General features: G+C 41.0%; 1 long non-coding RNA gene across 1 annotated transcript in view; it reads left to right on the top strand.

The window, feature by feature from the left end:
• The first annotated feature begins 8,384 nt into the window (after positions 1-8,384).
• LOC132437383 (uncharacterized) overlaps positions 8,385-25,174 on the top strand; it is a 66,410-nt gene continuing 49,620 nt past the window's right edge. The window contains exons 1-2 of the long non-coding RNA XR_009522020.1: positions 8,385-8,445; positions 23,727-23,819. This is a non-coding gene — a long non-coding RNA (uncharacterized lncRNA). The remainder of the gene's footprint in view (positions 8,446-23,726; positions 23,820-25,174) is intronic.

The following is a 25,174-nucleotide window of genomic DNA, read 5'->3' as shown; positions in this document are numbered from 1 at the left end:
CTCCCCGGGAGACAAATAGACTGTGTGCAGTAGAAGTGTGGTTGTGTGGATGTCATCTCTCTCAGTTATTAAGTATTTGTGTTCCTGAATAGGCTCTAACATCTCTGAAGACCAGGCCTTCAGAGGTCAAGTCAGAGATACTTTTTTTTTATTTCCTACATGAAGAATATATCCCCTAATCATTTCTTTTTTCTTCTTTGAAAGATTCTCAGTTAGTGAAACTTTAGCCTGTTAACTGCACAGATGCATGTGTCACAGAGCAGTGAAGCACCAGATATACCGAAGAAATACGGCAGAGGGAGGGAGAGGGTGAGTCCAGCTGTGATGAGGAAAGATGTTTTAAGACCTGGGGTGTGCAGTGCACAGCTGAGGCTGCATCTTTGTCCTCTTCCTCTCATCCTTTAGTTCAGTGTGATGCCCCTAAGATAGGTTGCCACGTTTTTTTACAGGGATCTTCCATATGGTCAAATTGTGATCTCCCTTCCTCACATGGCATTTTGCACATTTGGGATTATCTGTGGAACGTTAAGTCCTCAATCGATGTTCTTCCTTAACACAGCAGGCTCCCTGGGTGGGAGTGGGGACAAGGTGTTGTCTCTGGAATTTAGAATATTTGCTACAAATGAATTTTAACTCAGCCCAAATTAATCACATGTGAGGGGTGTGGATAACCACCGTCTCTCTTCATGGTGTCCCGGAATAGGTGCACCATCCCACCCTGTTAGGCATTTGGGCTCCAAGCCCTTCTCTTAGGCTATGGGATGTTAAGAGCTGGTAGTACTTGGCTCAGAGCGAGTGAGACAGGGAATGAGCCATGTCCAGGGCACATGGAGGCATCACTCCTGTCGGGCAGTGCCACACCAGGAGCTGCTGCTCACGAGGGGCCATCCTTTGCCCCTCATGCAGGAAGGACCCTGCACAGTCACTACTCTCTGGGCCTCTGTGAAGGGTAGTGCTCCCTCCAATGAAGAGTGAGCATCTGTGGTTGACTATTCTGCTCCCACTTGGCTCTTGGGCACTGGAAGCCTTTTGCTAAGATGTGGCTTGTCCTCGTCTGCATAGCTCCCCAGATCTTGCCCCTTCCCCAAGAACCCCAAACCCCTTTTTTTTTCTTTTCCTCCTGGTATCCAACCCAGTTGAAATATTCTTCTAGTTTTCGCACCTAATATAGTCTCTTAACTGGGTTTAGGCTTCTGGAAACCAAATCATATTTTTGAATGAATCATATTTGAATGAATCATATTTTGAATCATATTTGAATGAATCATATTTGAATGAATCATATTTTGAATGTCCCCTCCCCTGAGGCAGGAGACACAGAATTAAAAAGTTGTTTTAATAGGCAAGTTGGTGGGGGAGAAAATATTTTATTACTATTTTACAATATTATCCCACCTTATAAAATCATGAATTTAATTCTGATATAAATGTACATCAGAATATGTAAGCATCTATGTATAATATCATAGAGTCCTGGTTAAATAGTTTGGGCTTAAATTTTGTTTTAGATGATTAGCACCCGTGTCTTTATTCATTGAGAGGCAGCTATGTGTCTCCTTAAACAGAAGAAAAGAATCTGATTTTTATTCTTTGTATGGTTCTCCCATGTTTCAGTTTTACTTGATGGGTAGGCAATGCAAGGGCCGAGATGTGCTCATGGTCTCCAACATACATTCTGTATGCAGAAAATTTCTCATACAATTTCTAAGGCAATTTTAATTGGTAGACCCAAACAGACCCAGTTTTGAAGAAGCAGGGCATTTGAATCCCAGAGATTTATCTGTCTGAGAAACTCTACCATCCTTTAGTCACTGTGAAGATGTGTGTTGAGTAAGAAAGAGAGATTTTCTGTGTGATGAGATTTTCTGTGTAGTTCTGCAGAGGGAAAATATATAGTTTTTTATATATATATATATATATATATATATTTCTCTCTCTCTCTATATATATATAGAGAGAGAGAAAAATCCATGAATACATTTAACAAATATACATTCCCCACCTGTGAAATAAATCATGCTATTTAGTAAACTACCACCAAATATGTCTCAACATGTTAAAATATGAAAACTAATGACTATTCATAAAAATTGAAAGGAAAATATTTTGAGCAAAAGATCTATAAAGAAAAGATTTCACTTAACTTTAATAAATGGGACTTGGAAGATGAGTTATGCTCATATGCACTTTCTTGCATTTATAAAATAATAGGCTTATGAATCTTCTTTTGCCTGACAGGGTCAAGCAGCGCACAGATTTCCTTTCCTCTTTATTCCAACTATTTAGACACAGCCGTTGAGGTTCACTTGAAATGTCCTGGTTGCTGTGATGGAGAGTTATAGCTCATGCCTGGTGGAAACATGGAAACCGTAATACCCTTAACGACTGCATTCTAGAATTTGTCCCAAATGAGTCCTCAAGATAGTCTCCCTTAGGAGACTTAAATATACTATAGTTTTGAGGTTGTTTTTTTTTTTCATGAGGCCAAACAGTTGATTTTGAACTATACCATTTACACTCTGGTTGATTTTTAAAAAGTGTTCATCTTTAGTAACATAATAAAACCCTAGCCACAAAAAATTGCTATTTAAAACAAACACATAAAAATTCCTTTGTTTTAATCTATAAATCAAAAAAGAAAAGTATTTCTCTTTAGAAAAGATTATCTTGGGAGTTATTAAAACTAGAATGATAATATAATATGAGAATTATAATGACTCAAGGAGAGTCAGAACGTTTGCCTTTACAGCATATTGAGAAATGCAAACACGTCATTAGTTGCTGCATACAATTGCCAAGTAAAGAGAGGAAGATTTTTTTATTATTATTTTTGATGAAGCCCCTTTTAATGATTATTTTTGAATTTTATTTTATTTTTTTATACAGCAGGTTCTTATTAGTTATCTATTTTATACATATTAGTGTGTATATGTCAATCCCAATCTCCCAGTTCATCCCACCACCACCCTTTTAATTATTAAGATTCACTTTTTCCTAGCCATATTATCATCCCATACCCGGAAAGTAGTATAGCATCAAACTCAATTCTGCTGATCCTGCAGGGAATGTGGAATGTTGCAATACTATAGTATTGATTTTTTTTTAAGATCCCATGCATAACTGTGTAGTGTATTTTTGGGTTTTTTTTTAAGATGGAAAAGATGCAAGTATTTAGTTCTCCTTCAGCATGAAAACACCCTTCCCCCTGTCCCGCAGTGGCCTTTGCTCCCTTGTTTAGCTCAAATCCATTCCTGTCACTTTGAAATATTTTGTTGAGCTCATCAGTTTATTTTCTTCTGGACTAGTTGGGAGACTACTCTGTTCCTTGCCAGCTTCAGGCCTTTCCACAGCCATATTTGTTTGCATCTCTGTGAAAAACAGGATTAGTCTTCTCAATTTTCCCGTAAAAAAGTGTCACGAATATATAACACACACACCTTGGGCTCTGCACTATATTTTATCATTCCCTGAATGCTCTCTTTGAGCCCAGCCACTTCATAGGTGTGTTCTTAGCCTCTAACTCATTGTCCCTGAATACTGCCTGAGTTCTCAGTGTGAGTCAGTTAGAGAAGCTGCGGCAGACCATATCTATCTCATGGCTCTTGCTCTGATTTAGTAAGTAAGATGCATACGGATTTCTGTGGTAGAAAGGCTCAGATCTTGAGGCGGTGTTTCTCTTCACAATGTGTTGGGGTTTTTCTGTTCCTAACAATTTTAGTAGGGGGTAGAAAAAAAAGTAAAATAACTAGGAAGTGAGAGTTATATTTTGAGCCAGTAGGGGCTTTAAAAATCAAAAAGCATCTGCTGTCATTTTAAAATTGAGGAACCAAATGTACTTATATAATATAGGTCATTCAGTAAATAGGATATTCTTAGTTCTAAGCATCTTGCTATTAGTCTGATCCACAACTGTATAGAACACTAAACCTTAGATCAAATACATATTCAAATATACTGGCTCCGAGGACTATTTCTTTCCCAATCTCAGAATATTCCAAGACTGTTCTCTCTCAGAAGTTGTTGGGCCTTTTCAAGTTCTCTTTTTCTTCTTTCCAGTCCCACTTAAGTGCATAAAATCTATATAATTAATCATCCAATACCATTTCCATTACTGTAAGACGAACATGATAAATGATGATAATCGCCAATGGTTTTATAAAAATTCACGGCTTTGGGTGGATTTAGCAAGTTTGAAAATGGATCTGCCTACCCAAACTTGCTTCATCTGTTTAATTCCTTAGGAGAGAGTGACTAGGAATGGTGTGTTTTTTTTCCAGCAGGCTGATAAATCTGGGCACCTGCTTACAAGTGTCAAGTCATGGGTCCTAGGTACCAAACGATTTGTGTTAAAGTTCATTACGCTAAAAAGTTAAGAACCCGCTACAAGTAGGGATTGAATTCTTCAATTATACCTATTTAAAGTAAATTAGTTATAGAATTGTTTTAAAATAGATTATTTGTTGCCTCGGGCTTTAATTAAATGCAGTGAACAGCAGTGAAGTAAAACATGAGCAGTGTTAGGTGACCTTGTATGAAGGCAGAAATGGCCTCTATCACAGCTGGGGCCTCTGGCCGGGCAAATCACATTTCATGGTGGTCATACCACCATAAGTGAGCAATACTCTTTAAAAAGACCCATGAATTTTAATAATACTTCTTAAGGATACTTTTAACCTAAGACGCGTCAGAACTTCCAGTCAACCGTTTAAAATGAAGTAGAAAACTAAAGATTGAAAGTTCGTGTGTGCCACAGGCTTCTCATAGTGAGGGGATACTTTTTAGTTTTATGAATTGCAAAAGCAGTTGCTGCTTTCTTCCGTCTCAGTTTTCTTCCTCACTGTTCACCTTCACTGCTTTGAAGGGTTTCATGTTTTAATGCCTTGTCTGTAATTTATTATCAATTCTGGAAAGTGATCATCTGTGTGAATATTATGGGAGACTTATTCTTGGAGACACACAGAGCTTTAGGCCTGGGTTTTGAAAGATGGTGCTATTGCCTCCAGAAACTACCAACGAATCTGCCATCATGAGAATGAACTGGCCTGCATTATGAAAGGAAGCTACTTGATTTTAAGCTTCTTCAGGGCGAGGATCACTTCTTGTTTGGAGGAGAAGTTCTATATTATACGTTAACCTTGTTGTGACACCATAGCGGTGGTGCAGAATGAATGAGTTGGTTCTTGCCTCCAGCATTTCTTTTCGCTGTTTTCTCTCTTAATGTGGGTTATTAATGAGCCAATGACTGACATTAAAGTTTTTGAAGCCCAGTATTTGACTTTTTTTCTATACTGGCTAATTAAAAGTATTTAAACATCTCTGAGAAATAGGATCCCATTGATTTAAGCTTTCCATTGTTAGAAGAGAGCCTAATTTTTATAGTGGTGTACACTTGAACCTCTAGGATAGAGAGAGAAGTGAGTGGAAACACATGCTGGGTTTGAGATGGAGTAGTCTGGTTCCTCAACATGGTCAAATATTATGGTCTGATTTCCTTAGACTTTTCAGATGATTATAGAGACTCATGGGCTTGAAGAATTTCAAGTTACTTCCAAGGGCACCCAAATGTACCCAAGTCATCCAGTATCTTAGGGTCCAAATGTTTTACTAAATGTCCAATTAAAATAATTGAAGTTCCTGTTCCACATACAGCGGTAGCGGGTATAACACTATTTTAAAAATCTGAGGACTTCGGGTAAGGCAGGCCAGGGAGACGGGGTGGGAAATGTCAGTTATGTTCCTGTGGTGGCCACTTTTCTTCTCATACCATGTCTCCAACCTCAAATCACGACCCATCTTCATCTTATATTTTCTGTTGCACCCAGTTCCACTTAAGGGTGATCTCAATCTTTTCTCATTCCTCAAGGCAGTATAATACAAGGCTGATGTTTGAAGAGACTTTGAATGAAGGCTTGTTAAACTGAAAATACTGCTTATCTCTAATAACCAATACTACTCAATCGATTGGAAGGAAGATGCGCTCTGAAACATACACATCAGGGTGTGAATCCTGGCTCTACCTCTTCCTGGATGTGAGACCCTTCTTTCAAGTCTCAGTTTACTTTTCTCTAAAATGGTACTGCAGATATATATATATATATATATATATATATATATATATATATAAAACAACATATATTATACATGTTATATATTCATAACAACTGTAAAGTTGTTAGGTAAATCCCGTGGCATATAGGAGCCATTTGATGAATGTTTCCTGACACCTTTTCAAAGTTTAGACTTCAGACTCCTTCTTTCACCCAGGCAGACATTTTGTCTTTGTTCTTGCGGTGTGCATGCCTCTGTGTGCCCATGCTTGTGTGTTTTTTTGTGTAGCTGAGGAAAGGGTGGGAGAGGGCAGAAAACAGTTGAGCTCATTTTAGAAGATTTAGTTCAAAAACTCTTGATATCCTTATTAAGTACCTGATTACATATTATGTGACTCTTCTATTTTTTATGTATTAGCATCTCTTGTCCAGTGGACTCCCTGAGGACAACTCTGGTCAAAGTCTCCTAATGAAGCTATAGATTTTAGCATATCTTTTTTCACTTGGCCGGAAGCTGCTCTTTGGGACATTGATAAACATTAAAGAATTTCACTTACCTGGGCAGGTTATGAAGCCTATTACATAGCCCCTCTTCTGAGAATATCAACTCCAAAGGTTCTCTTCTGCACAGGGGCTATGGCTCAGATCTTATCGTTTTAGCAATCTCAGTCTTGCCATGCTAGTCACAGCTGATTGCACCCAAGGTCTGGGCACTGTTGAAGGCAGCCGTGTAGGAGGTGGCCATCTCAGATGCCTGCCTCTGAATGGGTTTCACGTGAACTCCTCCCTAAGAGATATTCCATTATAGGATGGTGGGAATCTATGCATTTCCAAACCTCTCTAAGCCTCAGACTCCTTGTCTCCTAAATATGCATAATATCTTTCTCAAGGCATGTTGTAAGAGTTAAATGAATGAGTTAGTGTAGGAAAAGACCAATCGCAGTACTGGCTCATGGTATATATTTGATAATATTAAAGAGGTAGATGAAATTATTGGCCCCAAATGTCTTTACCCCTCTTTTCGTCCACTCCCTGTTTTGACCCCAACCTGGAGTAAGTGCACAGCCCACTCCTTAAATTTAGGCTTGGCCGCATGATTCAGTCTGGCCAATGGCATATGGGTGAAATTGACTATGGTTAGCTCTGACCTTTGGCATTGGAAGTTTTGTGTGTTTCTGCCTTCCCTCTTGACCACCACCGTGGAAGGAAGAGGTGCCAACTAGCCCCCTTTTCCAAGGAGGAAGAGAGGCACAAAGAGCCGAGTCGCCCAGGCCCATAATGGGAAGTGGGGCCACCTCAGACCCTGCAGCCTGAAACAGAGCCACCCAGAGAACCCAGCCCAGATCAGCCGAACTTGAGCCAACACACAGATGGATGAGTGCTAGTAAGTGATCACTGTTTAAAGGCCCTGAAGTTTTTGTGGTTTGTTATGCAGCAATAGCTAACCAGTGGAATTAGCTATTATTGTTATTATTTTTTTGGAAAACAGGAGTGCTATTAGGCGGACAAAGAGCAAACAGACTCCTTGAGCCAGGTGATGGCTGTGACTCCTGCTGTGCTTCCATCCCCAGGTCCCTTGCAGTCAGAAGCCCTGGCACCCCTAATGCTCCTGCAGCAGACGAGACAGTTCCCCAGGCCGCCTCCCTCTTTCCAGTGTTCCTGCAATCCCCTCTCATCACTGTGGCATCCTTTTCTTGTGAATCCAAGAATCTTGACTCATACACTCATGATAAACAGCAAAGGGAAGATAAAATACTTACAGGATAATTTGCATCCCCCTCTTTTTTAGTATTTGTTCTATATTACCATCCTGCTGTAGCGGATGCTTTTGTCCTATGAGTCGAAGCATTTCATTCTTGAACCTTTGCAGCACATAGTTGGGTTTCTTTGTGCTCCTGCTTCTCTAACTACAGTGGCCTAATAATACTTGCCATCACCCAACTTCCTCTCAGGGAGTGGGAGCGGATTAATGAGACAGTGTTTGCAAAGCACTCTGAGTCTCTCAGAGGAAAAGGCACAGTAGTCATATAAATGTGGATATCTGGAGTCGGCACTCATTTGTCTCTGTGTATCTATTTCAGATAGTTTGGTATCTTTGAGGCAATAATTTGGAAGGCACAACCTCATGCCCTTCTCTTAGTAAAGGACAGTGTTTTGCTTGGAGGCGAGATATTTTTTCCACCCTTTTGGCCTTGCCAAGCTTTTTAACGATCACTTCCATGCTGCCTGTCTCTAATCTGCTGAGAGATGCTGTCGGTACAAACTGTACTGTGAGACTGTGAGAAAATTACACCACAGCCCACATGGAAGCCCTGCTTTTGGTTCCAGGATGTCTGTTGGGACTGCTGTTAAGAATATGTGTCTAGAGAAGGAGCTCATTCTAATTCTTGGTGCACAGGTGAGTTAATAAGTGTGTGCATTGAGACCAAGAGCTGATGGATCAAAGATGTGGCTCTCCATCACCTCAGGGGTGTTCTTAATAGTGGTGCCGGTTTTTTTCCCCTTTCATTTTCGTCAAAAATGTATCAAGGGCTGTCACTGCTTCTCAAAGAAAGCATTTATTAATATGTATAAGGCAAGACTGCTCCTTTCTAAGAATTAACTTTACTCACAATCATTACATCCAGCTGTAATGCATATGGAGAAAAAAAGAAACACACACACACACACACACACACACACACACGTGCACACGCACGCAAGCATGAAGCCTAAAAATAAAACAGCACCATAGCTCTGAACTTTCCCGAGGCAGAAAATGTCACATATTAATGCAAAATAAAGTGCAGTACCTTGCTTCTTATTTTCCTCTCTGAGGTTTTAGCATTTGCTAGATAATGATATATATATATTTTTTATATATATAATTATATATATATTTATTTATATAAATAAATCTATATATTGTTGTTGTTGTTTCTGAGTCTAAACGTGCTCTACTTTATATGATATTTTGAGTACGTATCAGTAGCTAAATAATGGTATGTGAACGTTGTTAGAGCCCCATTTCCATTTATTTTAAATGAATGACTCCTCTTTGTCTTCGACTGTGACCTGTATTTTATTCGTACTTGTTTTAACAGCTGGATGGTCAGTGATTCAAAACATCAACTTTTCAGGCAGCTATGTGAACCTACTATTTTTCATGAATATTATGTTTTAGTTTCTCTTTTGTTGAAACTGTTCATCACAGGAGTGTTTATTCCTTTATTTATTGGGAATTTACCAAATGTGGGTGCCTTTTGAGGAGTCACAAGAAGGTTGAAGGTCTGGTCTTCATTCTGAGTCATAATTATAGCAAACAATCCTTAAGTGCTTGCTCTGTCGGTGGTTCTTTATATTCATTATCTTGATTAATCCTCATAACAACACTTGGGGTTAAGTATTCATTATTATTATCCATATTTTATGGATGAAGAAATGGAGACACAGAAGGGCAAAGCCACTTGTTGAAGGGTCTCTCTTAACCTAAGGCCTGGGTTGACCATCTGCTTGGAAGGAAGGCTCAAAGTTCCTTTCCTTGGGGCTTGTATTGGTTTTTTAGGGTTGCCATAACAAAGCCACCAGAGGCCAAGTGCCTTAACAACAGAAATTTATTTTCTCACAGTTCTAGAGGCTAGAAGTCTGAGAACAAAGTGTCAGCAGGATTGGTTTCTCCTGAGGCTTCTTTCCTTGGCTTGTAGAGATGGCTGTCTTCTCCCTCTTTCTTTGCATTGTCTTTCCTCTGTGTGTGCCTGTATTTTGAATCTCCTCTTTTATAAGGACACCAGTCAGATTGGATTAGGACCCACCCCAGTGAACTCATTTGACTTTAATCACCTCTTTAAAGACCCTATCTCCAAATGCAGCCACATTCTAAAGTACTGGGGTTTAGGATTTTAACATGTGAATTTGGAGGGTGGGGCACAATTAGCCAATAATAGGACTCATCAAAGCTGAGTTTGTACAGGTTCTTCTCTGCTCTCTTCTCTTACTTCAGGGGCAAGAGACCCTGCTAGATTTAGAAGGGTAAGGAGAACTCCCCATCCTTCTGTGGAGCTCGAACTTTGAAAGTTCAGCAGGCAGACAGAGACTTGGAATCTACTTGCTTTCCGCACTGACATATCCTTCCAGCAAGACCTAGTGGTATGTGTGAGGGAAAGGGTAAGGCCAGAGGACTGTATAGTGACTGCACTCCTCTGCTGTGCAATCAGAGCGCACAGAATGGCCTTGCTCCTCAAGGGACGAAAGGGAGAAGTTGTGAATGTGATGAGACACCGAGTCATTCAGAAAAAGAACTACTAGACAAATGAATAAGCAAGATCAGTATACCAGTTAATAATCAAAAGTGCCTTACTCTGGACTAACCCTGCTCCATTTGGGCTTTATCCTGTGCCACGTCACTTCTGCCTCATGTACTGTTGCATGGTCAATTGTCACTTCCAAGTCTACCTGCAGAAAAGGCCCATCCCAAATGGCGTTTATAATATTGACACAGAGGAGGTGGCTCTAGCCTCCAGCTTTTTTCCTTTTTTATTATTATTTTTATTTGAGGCTAAAATAACATAAAGCAAAATAATGTAAAAATTAGAGCCATAAGGAGTTGGATATTCAACTTATGCCCTTGCTTTCATTGCCCGTAGGGAATATTACATGTTGCGGATGTCTCTGATGGGTTGATAATGTACTAGCAGAGAGGGAGGCTGGGCAGAGTCATCGGTGGTCTAGGTTCTGATGTCATCTCTGTCACTGGGAAGCTGGATGACCTTGGGCAACTCACGTATATGTTTTCCATGCCTCATTTTTCATACCTGAGAAATGGGACTTATAATCCATGCCACACAGGTATGAGACCTGCCTTTGAGTGTTGTGCTGGGGATTAAATGGGATAACAAATAGGAAGACGTTTCTAGACTTTGACAGAGTGCCATTCAAATGAAAGGACTCTTAGAAAACTTTGCATTAGGACCACAAAAGTTTTGTCTCTTTCCTATTCTAGCTTCACAAAAATTGTTTCCCATGACTGGGATCACTCAGGATTAAGGTTAGAGGTAGAAGTGAAGTTAGCATACAGCCAGGTGAGTCCTTGGGATCAAGATGAAGATAAGCATCCCTGCTGTCAGACAGCCAGGGTTTCCAGTGGCCAGTTATCTGTGTGGCATGCAAAGAGCTTTGCTCTAGGCAACCACATCCCTCTCTGCATATCTCAGAACATTTGGCCCAGCTCCAGACTAAACATTTGAGCAATACATTTCTATCATTTCTATCTGGGCATGCAAATTGAGATCCTTTCCCCATTCGTTGGTTTTCTCTGGAGGACAAATTCACATCTTAATTTCTTTCTGTTCCTATTCAAGGCATCTGGGGCAGGGGGTAGGTTACAGGCCTTGGTCATCTTTCCAGTCTCTCCGCCTCTCCTCCTCCCTAGTTAGTGGGCAGATCTTTTTCTGCCCTTTATCCTATTTGTGTGTGTGTGTGTGAGCAGCCAGGGGGCCTGTTCTTCCAGAGGAGGTGAATCTAACACTGCCAATTTCATCAATTTACTCCATGGTCATTCAGAAGAAGCCTTGGCAGGCTCCTTGGCAAGGAAGCCTTCCCTGACACTGAGTGCATTTCAGAAACGAATCTCTGTTTGTTGGTGCCAAGTACCCAGCTGTTTGAGGAGACCCCTCTGTTCTCTTCCTTTCTGCCCTAACCAGGGAGCTGTTACTCTGGCCCTGGGCCTCTCCAGAGATGCAGTTCAGAGTGGAGCACACTGAGGATGCTCTTCCTTTCTGGAGAAGCCACGAGAGCCTGGGCTGCGCCCCGTGAGGATTTTGCCTTGTTGCATGAGTGCTTGGGATGCCCGAGAGCCCCAGAACCCAGGGCAGCCTATGCTCTGCTCTAGCTCTCCCCTGGCTTTTCCAGAGCAGACACCTCACTGACCAAGGGCGGGCCAACCCCTGACCTTCCAGGAGCTCTTCTATTTGCGGCCCACACCAGGTTTTAAAAGTGTCCAAACTGAAGCCAGAACTTCGCCACTGGGTCTGGTCTCCTTTTCAGACACCTAAAGTATTTTATTCAGGATTTGTGAGGGTTAAGGGGTGATATGACCATTGCTCTATCCTGTTGGTCAAATGTCTATTGATGTGGTGAAATGAGCAGCTCTCTAGGTAATCCAGCCAGTTCAGTGATTGGATTGCCTTCATGACCCCTGATTTCCTGTGGCTTGCCTGTGTCCCACCCCCCAAAACACTTTTCAAGGCTTGGGGTAAAACATGAGAAACACAGTCATCTAATATTTTCTCAACTTCAAAAATAGTGATGTCGAATGATTACTTGGGATAGAGTTTCTCAGTGCCTAAAGAGCCATAAATTTGTCCATTTGTGGAACTGAGGCCACCAGAGAATACGTCTGGTGGTTTGTAAATTCAACATTCCTGTGATGATCAGAAATTCATTTATGACTTCTCCCTTTGGGCACACCACCGTACAGAAACGATTACTCAACGGGAGAGATATTTAATATTCTCCACTCTCAACTGTCAATGGCATCGCATTGTCTGTGGCTTCCTGTTCCAGAACTTCTTCATTTAGTTGAAAGGGAAACCTACCCACCTACTACTGAGCACCTGGTGGGAGAGCTCCCCATGACTGGGCCCTTGTCCCCGAATCAGTTGGAGAGAAATATTTCCTCTGATGGAAAAGGCTTTGAAATCAATGGTGAAGGGACTCCGAAGAGTAAGATTTTTCTTTTCATGCTTTTTGGAAACTTTTTTTTTTTTTGGTGTTTATTTCAAAGACTTAAGTGTACTTTGGGGGGCCCCTAATCATCGTAAGTCCTGGGAATTTACTTCTCTGCAGCTGCTCCCCCTCCCCAAGCAGCCCTGCATGGAGCAAAATAATTGTCTGTTTCTGCAAGCAGCCTCCTGCGCAGATGGAGCCTGATTAGCATGCGTGCTTGCAGCAGTCCACTGCTCTAACCACATTTGGAAACCCAGCCACAGAGAGAAACGTGGGCTTGACACTCATTAACATTCCCTGGCTCCCTGGGAAATACACATAATAGGGTAAAATTGCCATTAAGGAGAGCAACACTTGAGGGAAATATCTGCTCAATAAAGACAGAGATTCTTCTCATCAACAGCTGAGGAAAAATCCAGTTGCCATAAAGGGCAAAAGAGACAGCCTCTTAATATGAGTGGAGACGACCGGGGTTCAGCTGGTCTACAGCCCTAACGAGTCCCATTGTCCTGCAGTGGATCGCAACTGGCTTATTGGTATGCAGATGTTTCTCAGGCATATTTTGGTCTCGGCAGATCCCAGAAACAGCTTCATGATTTCTGTCTCTCCAGGGTTGTCTGTATTAATCTTAAGAAAAGGCAAACATGGAAGGAGCAATTCTAAACACTGCCATGGAGCCCTTAGGTTGAAACTTCTTTTTTTCCTCGGTTGGGGGGATGATATTCTTGAATATTCTCTTTGCTTGGAACTTGGGGTTCTTAGTAGAATACGATGAGGTAACCTGTGCCATGGATAATTCCCAAGTCAGACCCAGGTTCGCTTTTACATCCCTAGGGTGCTTTGATTTGACACTTTGGTCACCACAGCCCTTTGAATTGGAGTGATACTCTCATAACACTAGAGGATTGTGTGTTGAATGTGCTGAAACTGATAAAAGCAGTTATTAACATTTGGGAAGACTGTCCAAAGAGCAGCACTGAAGGGTGTTTAAACCTATCTAGATTCCTGGACATTTTAAAATTCCCTTTGAAGAGACTTGAAATGATATCTGAGTTAATTTCTTATTATTGACTTGGACTCAGGTGTAGGTCTCTGACACAAAACCTTAAACCCCATTTTTATTTTATCCTCACTTGACCAATGAAATGCTCCATTTAGTAGTTCTTACAACAACTGTCCTTGACGATTGGCTGGGAGGAGCGAGGCTCCTTGCTGAGTCCATGTCTTGCATAAAGTTATTGATGTATTGAATAAGTTATCTAAAGCAGCAGGTTTCTTAATGTCTGGTTGAGCAGTTTTAAATTCCTTCCTGAGATATAACACCAATTTGTGCACATACTATTTTGATTGTTTTATCTCCAAATGGCCTTAATCTGATGTTAGGCATCTGCACTGCTTTTCAATTTCATAGGAAGCAGCACCCTGTGCTCCTTATTAATAACAACAATACCTTGTATTTGCATAGCAGGTTAGGATGTGCGGTACTTTTTCATGCATATTCTCAATTCTCACAGTGTGCCTATGTGACAGTGGGCATTGCTCTCATTTTTTAGATGAGGAAACTGAGGCTCAGGGAATACATTGCTACGTTTTTGCAGCAATTTATTTTGCAAAAACAGAATTTGGACTTGAAACTCCAAGCCCTTTGTGTAATACAGAGCTACCTCTCATTGTTGGAGAATTTCTTTTGTTATAAACATTAATTTGTTAATGCAAAATCCAAGATATTGCCTTAGATATCTGTAGCTAGATTTGGCTGCAGTTAGGTGAATTTAACACGTTTGCTGAACATGAGATTATACTGAGGGGTTTTCTTTGTCACAAGCAAATGATTATTAAAAAGCAGTGTTTCTTTTTTTTTTTTTAGATGTTGGGGGTAGGAGTTAATTAATTTATTAATTTAATTTTGCTGTGTTGGGTCTTCATTTCTGTGCGAGGGCTTTCTCTAGTTGTGGCAAGTGGGGGCCACTCTTCATCGCGGTGCGCGGGCCTCTCACTATCGCGGCCTCTCTTGTTGCGGAGCACAGGCTCCAGATGCTCAGGCTCAGTAGTTGTGGTTCACGGGCCTAGTTGCTCCACGGCATGTGGGATCCTCCCAGACCAGGGCACGAACCTGTGTCCCCCGTATTAGCAGGCAGATTCTCAACCAGTGGGCAACCAAGGAAGCCCCCAGTGTTTCTTTAGTGGGCTGCAGTGCTAGTACTTCTTAGACTGGAGTGGCTAGTACTCTTAAATGCTTACGCTTGCATCATTCTGCCTTTAGGTTTAGTGATGTATAGGATGTATCAATATTTCCTTCTCTTCAGGTCTAATGACACTTCTGTAGTGAAAAATAGTCATCATAATAATATTGTATCAATACATGTTGTTTTTATTGGATTTCACTTTTTAGGATTAACCTATAGACAAAATATTGAACACTAAATTATAGTTAGAGAGCAAAAGGTGACTGTTATAAACGCTGACAATGTGAAAGTAATGGTAGAGGTGGCAGAAGTCAGGAGGTAGGGATGGGTGGTGGGAAGATATGGAGGGAGGAGAGGGTTCTAATTTCTTCATCTAACAAAATGGAAGGTCAATATATATAATTTAAAGTAGATGGAACAATATATGGAGTGTTAGCTAAGTTATCTAAAGTTATAAAGTTAAGCAGTAGAAGGACTACACATAATCTAACTAATAAAACCTGATGGGAACAGAAAGAAGCGAAAGTATAATTGAGCTACTTTTCTCAGCTTTAATATTACTGAGTCAAAAGCTAATGTCTACAATTAAGAAATCATGAAAGAGATGTTTAACATATTTATGACCTCCAACGACTGACTAAACTATGATTCCAAAGGGTAGTGGAACTCAGAGTGGAGAGTGGAGCAGAAAACTTTCCCTTTTTTTTTAATATTCTATACAATTTGATTTTTAAATAATGCACAGATAACACTTTAAAATTTTTTAATCAAGGAGGACTTGCCATTGTGTTTCTGCCGTAGACTGGTTGGGGTATCTGTGTGAAAGCCATAGTGACTGTCTAAGGAGACAGATGGACAAGGCAGGTCGGACTTTGAATGGACTAATGAGTTATGACATAGCCCTACACAGACTGTTCTGAGGTAGCAGACTCAGCAGAGCCCTGGACCGCCAGGTGCTGGCCTGAGCCTTGTGGCAGCCACAAGGTGACACAGCCACAGCCTGGACCAAGTGCCAGCAGATCACTTGTTAGTTGTGATTTTACCAATTACTGGCTCTGTTACTCGGCCAAGTTTGAGGTCTCAGTCTCCTCGTCTATAAAAAGTAGGGGTTCAACTCTAGACTCCCTACTAACTTGGACTTTCTGTTTTACTTTTATTATTTCTATAGTTCTGTTTTATTTTTATTTGCAAGATGTGCAAAGTTATAAATCTTTTGAACCTGGCATCACAACCTTAGCCAGATGATCAAAGAGGCTACTTTAGAATCACATGTTCTCTCTAGGAAAGATCCTTGTATGTTACCAAACAGTTATCAATCATACTTATGTCCTAAACAGTGTTAATCAGACTCGAGAATGTGTTAGTTTATCACCACTAGATTTCTTAATTAACTCACTGAAATGGTTCAAAAGAGTTTGGGTTTTGGGAATAGAATTCAAAATACATTCTCTTTCATCATTTTTTTTGGAGTTTGAGCTACTTATTACTCATTTAAGGTGTTTTTTGAATACGTTGTCAAATTGCCTTAAGGCAGGCAAGAACCTAAACATTACAGAAAGCTTGGTTTCATTGGTTGATCGTGTCTAACAAAGCAGCTTTGCTCTGTCCCATATGGGAATTGACCCAATCACATTTTTCTCAAACCATTTTACTTGTTATAGTTCCACTATTTCAGTTATGAGACTTTCAGTAATAAACTTAATATGGAAGAAGATGACAAAAATGAGTTAATATTTTTTTCATGTTTTTTTCTTTGCTTCTAGGTAATTAAGTCTTAGATCAATTCTTTGAGAGTTTGAATTAAGATGAGGAAAGCAAAGCTGAATGAGAAGAATGCTATGTATATCAGACAATTTTTTTTCCCTTCAAGTTTATTGGGGACTTTTGAAGTTTCAATTCATTTGTGCCATTGTTCACTGCAGTGACTTGGGAGATATAAGCTAGCCAGAGTAGCTTTCCAAATAATAAAGGACTACGTTTCTGGTTTTCTGGCCATTACTCAGGACGCTGAAAATTGCCCTGTTCATCACTGGGTGTCGTTGGTTCCATCCCAGCAATTCTGGTTAAATGGACATTGCTATTTATGTCATTTCATTGTTCTCTTTCTCTTGGTGTTTTGTCTCCATTGATATTTAGCTTCCCCAGGGAGCCAGATATCCATAGATCTTCAGGCTGAAATGTGAACTAAGACCTAAGTATGGGAGGCTGCGTGTATAACCCCACACCACCCGGGGTGGGGCTGAGGAAGACAGAGGTCAGGGCCGCGAGGGGCTGGCTGAGGCAGGACATTGGTTTTGGGGGGGAGCTGAGAATGCATTAGGGTGAAGGAGAGGATGGGAACTGGCTTAAATAACTGTGTGCCAAGCTTTTTACTTATGTTAGTCCTCTAAGCAACTAAGGTAGATATTAAAAGTGATAAGTCTAGGTCTGGGAAGTTAAGTAACCTGCCCAAGGTCACATAATAAGTATTGGAGCCAGTATTTGAACTAAGTTCTCTCTGAGTACAAAGCCCTTACCTAAGACTGCACTATCATCCCTCCTCCCATCAGAGAGACAGGCAGCTGTGTGTTGAGGGCCGGCAAGACGCTCCTGTGTACTGAGGTGGAGGTTGCACATATGAGCTGGTTCTTTCGAAGCCGCTAGATCTCACTCATGCTTGCTTGGCTGCTTGCAGAAGCTGCAGTTGCAAGCCTCCATTTACAAGCAAGAAACACAGTCTGTGTTGAAAGGCTGGATGGGGTTGGGAAGTAGGTGGGCAGGGACGACTCCATTTCCCTCCTACCCCGTTACAAAGCTTATCTTAATAACACAAGAAATACTTGCTTCTCTGGAGCCTAAGCAAGTTAAGGAAGCTTTGTTACTTATTTTTTTTAATGAAATTAAAATCTTCCATTAAAAGGAAAACTTTCATTTCAAACTATTGAATGCTATGCTACTTAATTCCAGCTTGTTAAATTCAGGGTCTTGAAACAAATCCCACACACAAATGTTCTTGGGGCTCATGGCATTTCCATTTGATTGTGAATTGGATTAATTTTCATTTATCTTAAGCTCTTGCCTCTCATTCCTTTTTGTTTTTAGATACTTAAGCAAATGTTGACAGTTATGGTTGACTTAATATGCTGCCTCAGTTATGTAAATGATTTCTGTCAGTTATGTTATTGCTAGTTGAAGATAGCCTTACATTTTCTGGCATATTTTTAGGCCTTACTAGTAAAGCATTCCTGATAACTTTTAACATTTTTTTGCTTCTTCAAGCATCAAAGTTGACATTTTTTTCTAGCTCCCTTTAGCCCTACACTTCCGTTTTGAATCTACTGTTTGCTTGCCATGAAAAATGAACTTATACAATTATAGACGCGGTGGCCTTTGCTCGTCCTTATTCTTCTTGGCTGCTCTCTGCTACAGTTGACACAGCTGCCTCCCCCTCTTTCTGGAAATGTCCTTCTCCTTTGGCCTCCATGACACTCGATTTTCCTGGTTCTTTCTTTCCTCTCTGACTGCTCTTTCTGCTCTTCATCCCCTCCACAATCTTTACTCTAGATCGGTGCTTTCCAGTTTTTTGTTTCACTTTGTGACACTTGCAGAAGATGATAATAATGGTGCAGCTCATGGAGTTTCCAGATGAGGCTGCTGAAGTTTGAAGGTGACTAAAGAGTGGGCTGAGGACATCAACTTCTTGGTTTACTTGTAACCCAGCTGAGTACACCAGTGTCCTTCTGCATACCAGTTGGGAGTTCTGTTACCAGTATTTGGAGAGTTGTGTTATTCACCTCCATACCGTAGGAGATAGAGGTTAATAGAATCGAGGTACAGGTAAATAGTGGGAAAACCCGGATTCTCAGTAATGAAGTACGAGAAATAGAAATGGGCAAAAAGTCCAGAAAGTTTAAGGAGGAGTCAAGGATAGGGCATTCTACAGGTGGGAGAAACAGCAAGGATCGAACACCAGGAGTTTTAACATGGGCCCAGGAACATCTGTGGCAGCTGTCAGATATCAGGAACATAAATTAGTAACCCAAACTCTGAGTTGAGTTTGGCTGGAGTCCAGGGAGATACCAAGACACGGCTGAGCATCAGAAATCAGAGCACAGGGGACTGTTCGTTAAGAATTGGCCTCAGGTGTCTGTGAGAGCTGGTCTGAGCAGCAGAAGGGAACGGGGTGATGGACCATGGAGTTTTGAATGCAGGTAAGACTCATTCTGGATGAAACAAACTTGGGGGCCGTGGCTGCAGCGAGGACAGGAAGCTCTTTTACTGCCACATAACCTCCTGGAGTCATCATTTACTTCCGACTCTAAAGTGATGATTTCCTGTCCTGTCTTCTTACCTAAACTCTGGTTGGATAGAAACTAAACGTTTCCACCTAGAGGTCTTGTCCCTTTGAGCTTGTGCTTTTCATATCTGAACACTGGCTCTACTTCCTGCTTCTTGGTTTCTTCATTAATCTCTTAAGGGTACAATCTTCTCACCGCTGCCCAACTACCGTGCTGCTCAGAACAGTCTTCTCACTAGTTCATGGGTGTACTCACTCGCACACTCACTCACCCACCAACCCACCAGAAACAGCCCCCAAAGCTTCTACATCTAATCCCCAGAACCTGTGAATATGTATGTTATATGGCAAGGGGGAACTAAGGTTGCTGATGCAACTAAAGTTGCTAATCAGCTGACCTTGAGATGGGGAAATTGTTCTGGATTATCCAGGTGGACCTAAAATCATCTCCAGGGTCCTTAAAAGTGGAAGAGTTAGGCTGAAGAGAGTCAAAGAAAGAGGTGACAGAAGCAGGGTCAGAGTGAGATGGACTTGACCTGCCGTTGCTGGCTTTGAAGGCAGAGGGAGGGGGCCACCGGCCAAGGGACACAGTGACCTCTAGAAGCTGGAAAAGGCAGGGAAACAGATCTAACTCAGAGCCTACAGGAAAAAATGCAGCTCTCTCAGAACCTTGATTTTAGCCTGTGTCAGACTTCTGATCTACAGAATTATGAGATAATAAATTTATATTAAGTCACTGAGTTTACAGTAATTTGTTACAATAATAATAGGAAACCAATACACCACCCACCCCCAAAATAGTTACTGAGTTACTGAATGCTTGTTGGGAGCCAGGCACTCTGCTACCTGCTCCCCAGGAGCTCAGAGTTGGAGTTCGCATTGGGAGGTGAGGGGATAGAGACTCTTATTGACCTAACAGCTGTTCTATCTCATTCATCCATTCATTCATTTAACAAGTATTTAGTAAGTGTCTATTATATGCCAGTCACTCTTAGGCACTGTGGGCACTCACCATTCTGGAACTTACAAGCTAGTTGAGGACACGTAATAAACACAAGAAATATAAAAATGTCAGTGAGAGATAAGTGCTTTGAGGAAAAGTAAAACAGGTTACAGGAAGTAAGATTGAAGGAAGGAGCTACTTTGGTGGTCAAGGATGGCCTCTCCAAAAAAGTGATATTGTAAAAATGCAAAAGAATAGCTCTGATCATGTTAATGTTACCATATACATTACAAATGATATTCAATATAAACTACAAATTAAATATCTGACATAAATATGTGCTTTATGAGTTTCCACTCTTTTTGAGCTTCTTCACTTTAGATGTGCTGACAATCTAGGTCTTGGGCATGTGGGGATGGGTGACCCTCGTTTTTCCTATCTCTTGCTACAACCAGAGACATTGCTGGAGTTTGGTTCAGAGTATTGTAACTTAATCATGTTTCTTCTGACCAAAAGTGTTCCTTATGTGGCTTTCTCTTCAATACATTTGGCAGTCTCCTTAGTGAGAAAACCTTCGTTTTCAACTCCATCCTTCGTGCAGTCACCAGGATAGATGGACAGCTAAGGAATTAACCTTCAGAATTTAATTCAGTTTCCTGTTTTGACCTCGTGTTGGAAGAGCTGTGAGAACACAATTTGCTGTACACAGTCGTGACTAATAACAACATTAATCTACTGTAAATTCCTTAAAGTTGGTCTTTGGGACAAAACTTTTATTTTATGATGAAGTGTGTTGTATAATGGAGGATCTTGAGTACAGATACCTTTTTATTAAAATTGGTTTTTATAGTTAAAGGACCTTTTAGAGAAGGAAAAGGGTTGACTTCAAAATTATCTATGCTGTATTGACTTTATTGCACCCTGGGGTGCTCTTGAAATGCAAATGTGGGTGTTCATTAAGCAGAAATGGTTTCAAAGCTATTATGCTCTGGTATGTTAATGCAGGTAGAAATTTGAAAGCTTCCTGCCTTTATTATTTTTCCTCTTACTTTTTTTGGGGAGGGAGGTATTGGCTGGAGACTATGTATGGGTCAAGCTAAATACTAGAAAATCCCTCCAGGAAATGCATTTATATTTAAAAGTAAGGATTTGCTTTGACTCCCTGGCCATGCTAGCATAGAAGCCACACCCCACTCCTTTCCTGCTCTCCCACACACAGAAGAGCACAGACATGTATTTTCAATTGCATCAGTTTCAACGGCTGCTAAGCTATTGTACAATAGGTAAAACAACTAACCTACCACATGTATAATCCACTATCTCTTCCCAATGCACATAGCACGTATTTTACAGGACTAGAGGAATTTCAACTCTGATTCTTCCTGATTTTCATGTTCATTCTTACTGCTTCAGTTGGTTACAAATGTTTTAACTAGACCTACCTGGCCATTGGCTTGATATTGACTTTTAACATGCTTCAGCATGCATGCAATCACACAGATATGGTCCTTGATGTTTGCTAGTTTACAACTAGAGCAATGCTGAGGTGAGTAGAAAGTATTGGGGGGGTCATACATTAATGGACTGCATGTTTAGTCCTCAGATTTATACCTTAATGAAAACAAAATACTCACCCATTTGGGATGTGAATGATGAGTCATCTGGAGATGCCTAGGTCATTGACGTCCTAGGGCACATGCTTCATTACCCATCATCACTATTACTGTCAGGGTCATGTCATATTTGGACATGCCCTTTGGACTCTGACTTGGCATGTTTTGCTCTGAGATGGTGCATCATAGTGCTGTCAGAAGCATTAATGTGGGTACATGGAAGAAGCAGATCTGGCTGTTGCTTTGACACTGGGTAAAAAATGTTTTTCCCTGCTGCTTACTTATTCCATGTTAAGAGATCTCATTTCTTCTTCTTATTTAAAAGACACGTTACTATATAAAGTAGTGTCACTTGTACTTATAGAGCAAGGGCTGTACAAAATTACCTATGGAAAAACATTTCTAGCTGTAGAAATCATAGAACTTGTTAGTCAGTGATTGTCAGAAACTAATATGTAGAATGGTGTATTTGGAGAGCATTAGTCTTATGACTTCTGGAAAATGGATTCATTTAGAGGCACACCCTGCCCTTCTCCACTTGGTCGTTCATTTGTATCTCTATGTTGCATCTGTTTATATGATCACTGCTTTATAATAAAAACACATTAACAGCAAATACATTTTTTATGTGAGGAGCTAGGAACAAAAAGAAAAGGATACTAAGGAAACCTAAGATGAAACCAGAAATGAGGGAGGTACACAAAATAAATGCCAGGGGTCCTCGCTCTGAGCCTTGATTTTGAACATCACAATAACCAAGGCAAAGAGAGAATGTCTTGCTAGCTATTCTTTGACTATATGAGATTTGTGAGTTCCTTTCCAGTCTTCCCCTGAGAAGCAGGTTAGGGGCCTCACAGCAGCCAACTTAAGCTTCCCGGTCTACTTTCTGATCGGCAGATCCACTGGACAACGGGCCACACAACTAGCCCTAGTGTGATGGGCTCTCCACGATCATGCCCAGCCTTTTGGGCTTCACTCTCACATTGCTTTCAGATTCCGGTTGGATGGAATTGTTCACCTTTCCACGATTGCACTCTGTGGCTCTGCCTTTTCACACACTGTCTCTCCTATCAAGGATATTCTCTGTCTCCATCCTCCAAGGCTAAAAGCCACTTCCTCCATGGAGTCTTCCAGAATCCCCACAGCCAAAATTGATTTTTTCCCAACTTCTCACACTCCTGCTTGTTTTTCTCTTAGGATATTTAGCTTATTATAGTTTCTTATTATACTTTAGTGACAAATGTACAGGTCTTATTGCCTCTGTTTGATTATAAAATACTGGTTGGGAAGTACTATTCAATATTAATATATTCAATACTAAGACATCTAATTCAATACTTTACATATACTTGGTGCTTAATACATGCTTCGTTGAATGAATGATGAATGAATTAATGAATGAATGAACTTTAGCAGGTAAGATTTAAGATTCTTCCTAAACTGAAGTGGTTTGGCTTCTCCCCAACTTGGAGTGAGCTATTTTTTAGAGTTGTATTTGATTTTAAAAACAGAATTAGGGGACCATAAAAATAGCCTTCATTGAGTTATTTGAGCAGTCTCACTGTTTTTTAAGAGTGGTAATGTTCCTTTTATGATGCTTTTCATTTACAGCATGGCCTTACAGCCAGCTCTTTTTTGAAACACAATCCCATTATTACGGCTGCCTTTAGCCTCAGACAACTTCCCACAACATTAGAGGTATAATATTGCAGGAATAGCTTCTGACAGAGAGGTTTCTGGTTTGCAGTCAGGGGGATACAGGATGTCAAATTGCTCATCATTTCTGGATCTGAGGGGAAGTACTTTGAAGATTTTATTTTACCTGTGTGTTTCTAGCCAACCATATCATGGAAAACATATTTCCCTATATAGGACAAGGAAATGGCTCAAATAATTCTCACACTTTGCTGAAATCCAAACACAAAATAGGACTGATCTTGTTTTCTTTCAATTCTTTAGATGATCCCAACAGAAAGAGTGCCTGTAAGAAGAAATAAAAGGCTCAGATTCATCTTGAAAGTTTGTTTTTGTTGAAGTTTTTAAGAGTTGTAGGTATGAGCCTTGAAGATTTCTACATCTGGATCTTTAAGCTGTGGGTGGATTTGGAAATGCTGGAAGAGCTGGAGAGAACAGTGGGCGGAAGTGGCAAGTGCAGAAAAGACTGGAGGCAAAACTTGAAAAAAGGCAAAATCTGTGTTTGGGACCCTCCTGCCTCCGGGTGCTTGGGTACCTCTGCCGTGTGGGCCCCCTTGGCACCATCCCTTCCATTTAAACTGACATTCTCCATCCAGTCACCCTGGGGTTACTCTTCTTTTGTCTTGGGGTCAGATTCCATGTCTTCCTGGACAGGACTACCTGATAAACCAAATTGGGATAATTGGATATGGTGAGAAAGTTGAAACGCAAGAACTCTTCTTTGCTTCCTGGGCAAATGTGTGTGTGTATGCGTGTGCATGTTTGTGATGCTGTTAAGGTAGTAACGGGATTGGATGGAAAGAATGCAGGCTTTGGATTTAGCCATCCATTAGTTTATGCTCTTATTCAGCCGTGTACCTTATGTGCAGTGCTGGGCGTATTCATTATCTTCTCAAAGCATCTGTTGTCACTTGCCCCATCTGGAAGACTGGAAAGTCATTTTAAGGATTAAATGAGGAAAGAGTTGAGTACAGTACCTGCCCTATAGTAGGGCTCACTGAACACTACTTTTGATGGTTAATTTTATGTGTCAACTTGACTGGGCTAATGGATGCCCAGATAGCTAGTAAATCGTTATTTCTGGGTGAGTCTGTGAGGGTGTCTCCGGAGGAGGTTAGCATTTGAATCAGTAGACTGAATAAAGTAGATTCACCCTCCCAGTGCCAATGGGCATCATTCAATCCACTGAGGACTTGAATAGAACAGAAAGGCAGAGAAAGGGTAAATTTGCTCCCTTTGCTTGATCTGGGACACCCATCTTCTGCCCTTGGACGTCAGCACTCATGGTTCTCGAGTCTTCAGACAGGGCCTGATATCATCGGCCACCCAATTCCTGGGCCTTTGGACTGGGACTGAATTACACTGTTGGCTTTCCTGGTTCTGCAGCTCACCGACAGCAGACTGTGGAGCTTTTGGCCTCTATAATCACAAGAGCCCATTCCTATATTAAATCTCCCTTTATATCTATATCCTATTTGTTCTGTTCCAGTGGAGAATGCTGATTAATATGCTGCTTGTCTCCACTTTCCTCTGCCTTTCTTTTTGTTTGTTTGTTTTTTGTGGTACGCGGGCCTCTCACTGTTGTGGCCTCTCCCGTTGTGGAGCACAGACTCCGGACGCGCAGGCTCAGCGGCCATGGCTCACGAGCCCAGCCGCTCTGCGGCATGTGGAATCTTCCCGGACTGGGGCACGAACCCGCGTCCCCTGTATCG

The sequence above is a fragment of the Delphinus delphis genome, chromosome 14 (genome assembly GCF_949987515.2).
Source record: "Delphinus delphis chromosome 14, mDelDel1.2, whole genome shotgun sequence".
Lineage (NCBI taxonomy): Eukaryota > Metazoa > Chordata > Mammalia > Artiodactyla > Delphinidae > Delphinus > Delphinus delphis.
This window is presented reverse-complemented; position numbering and strand designations above follow the sequence as displayed.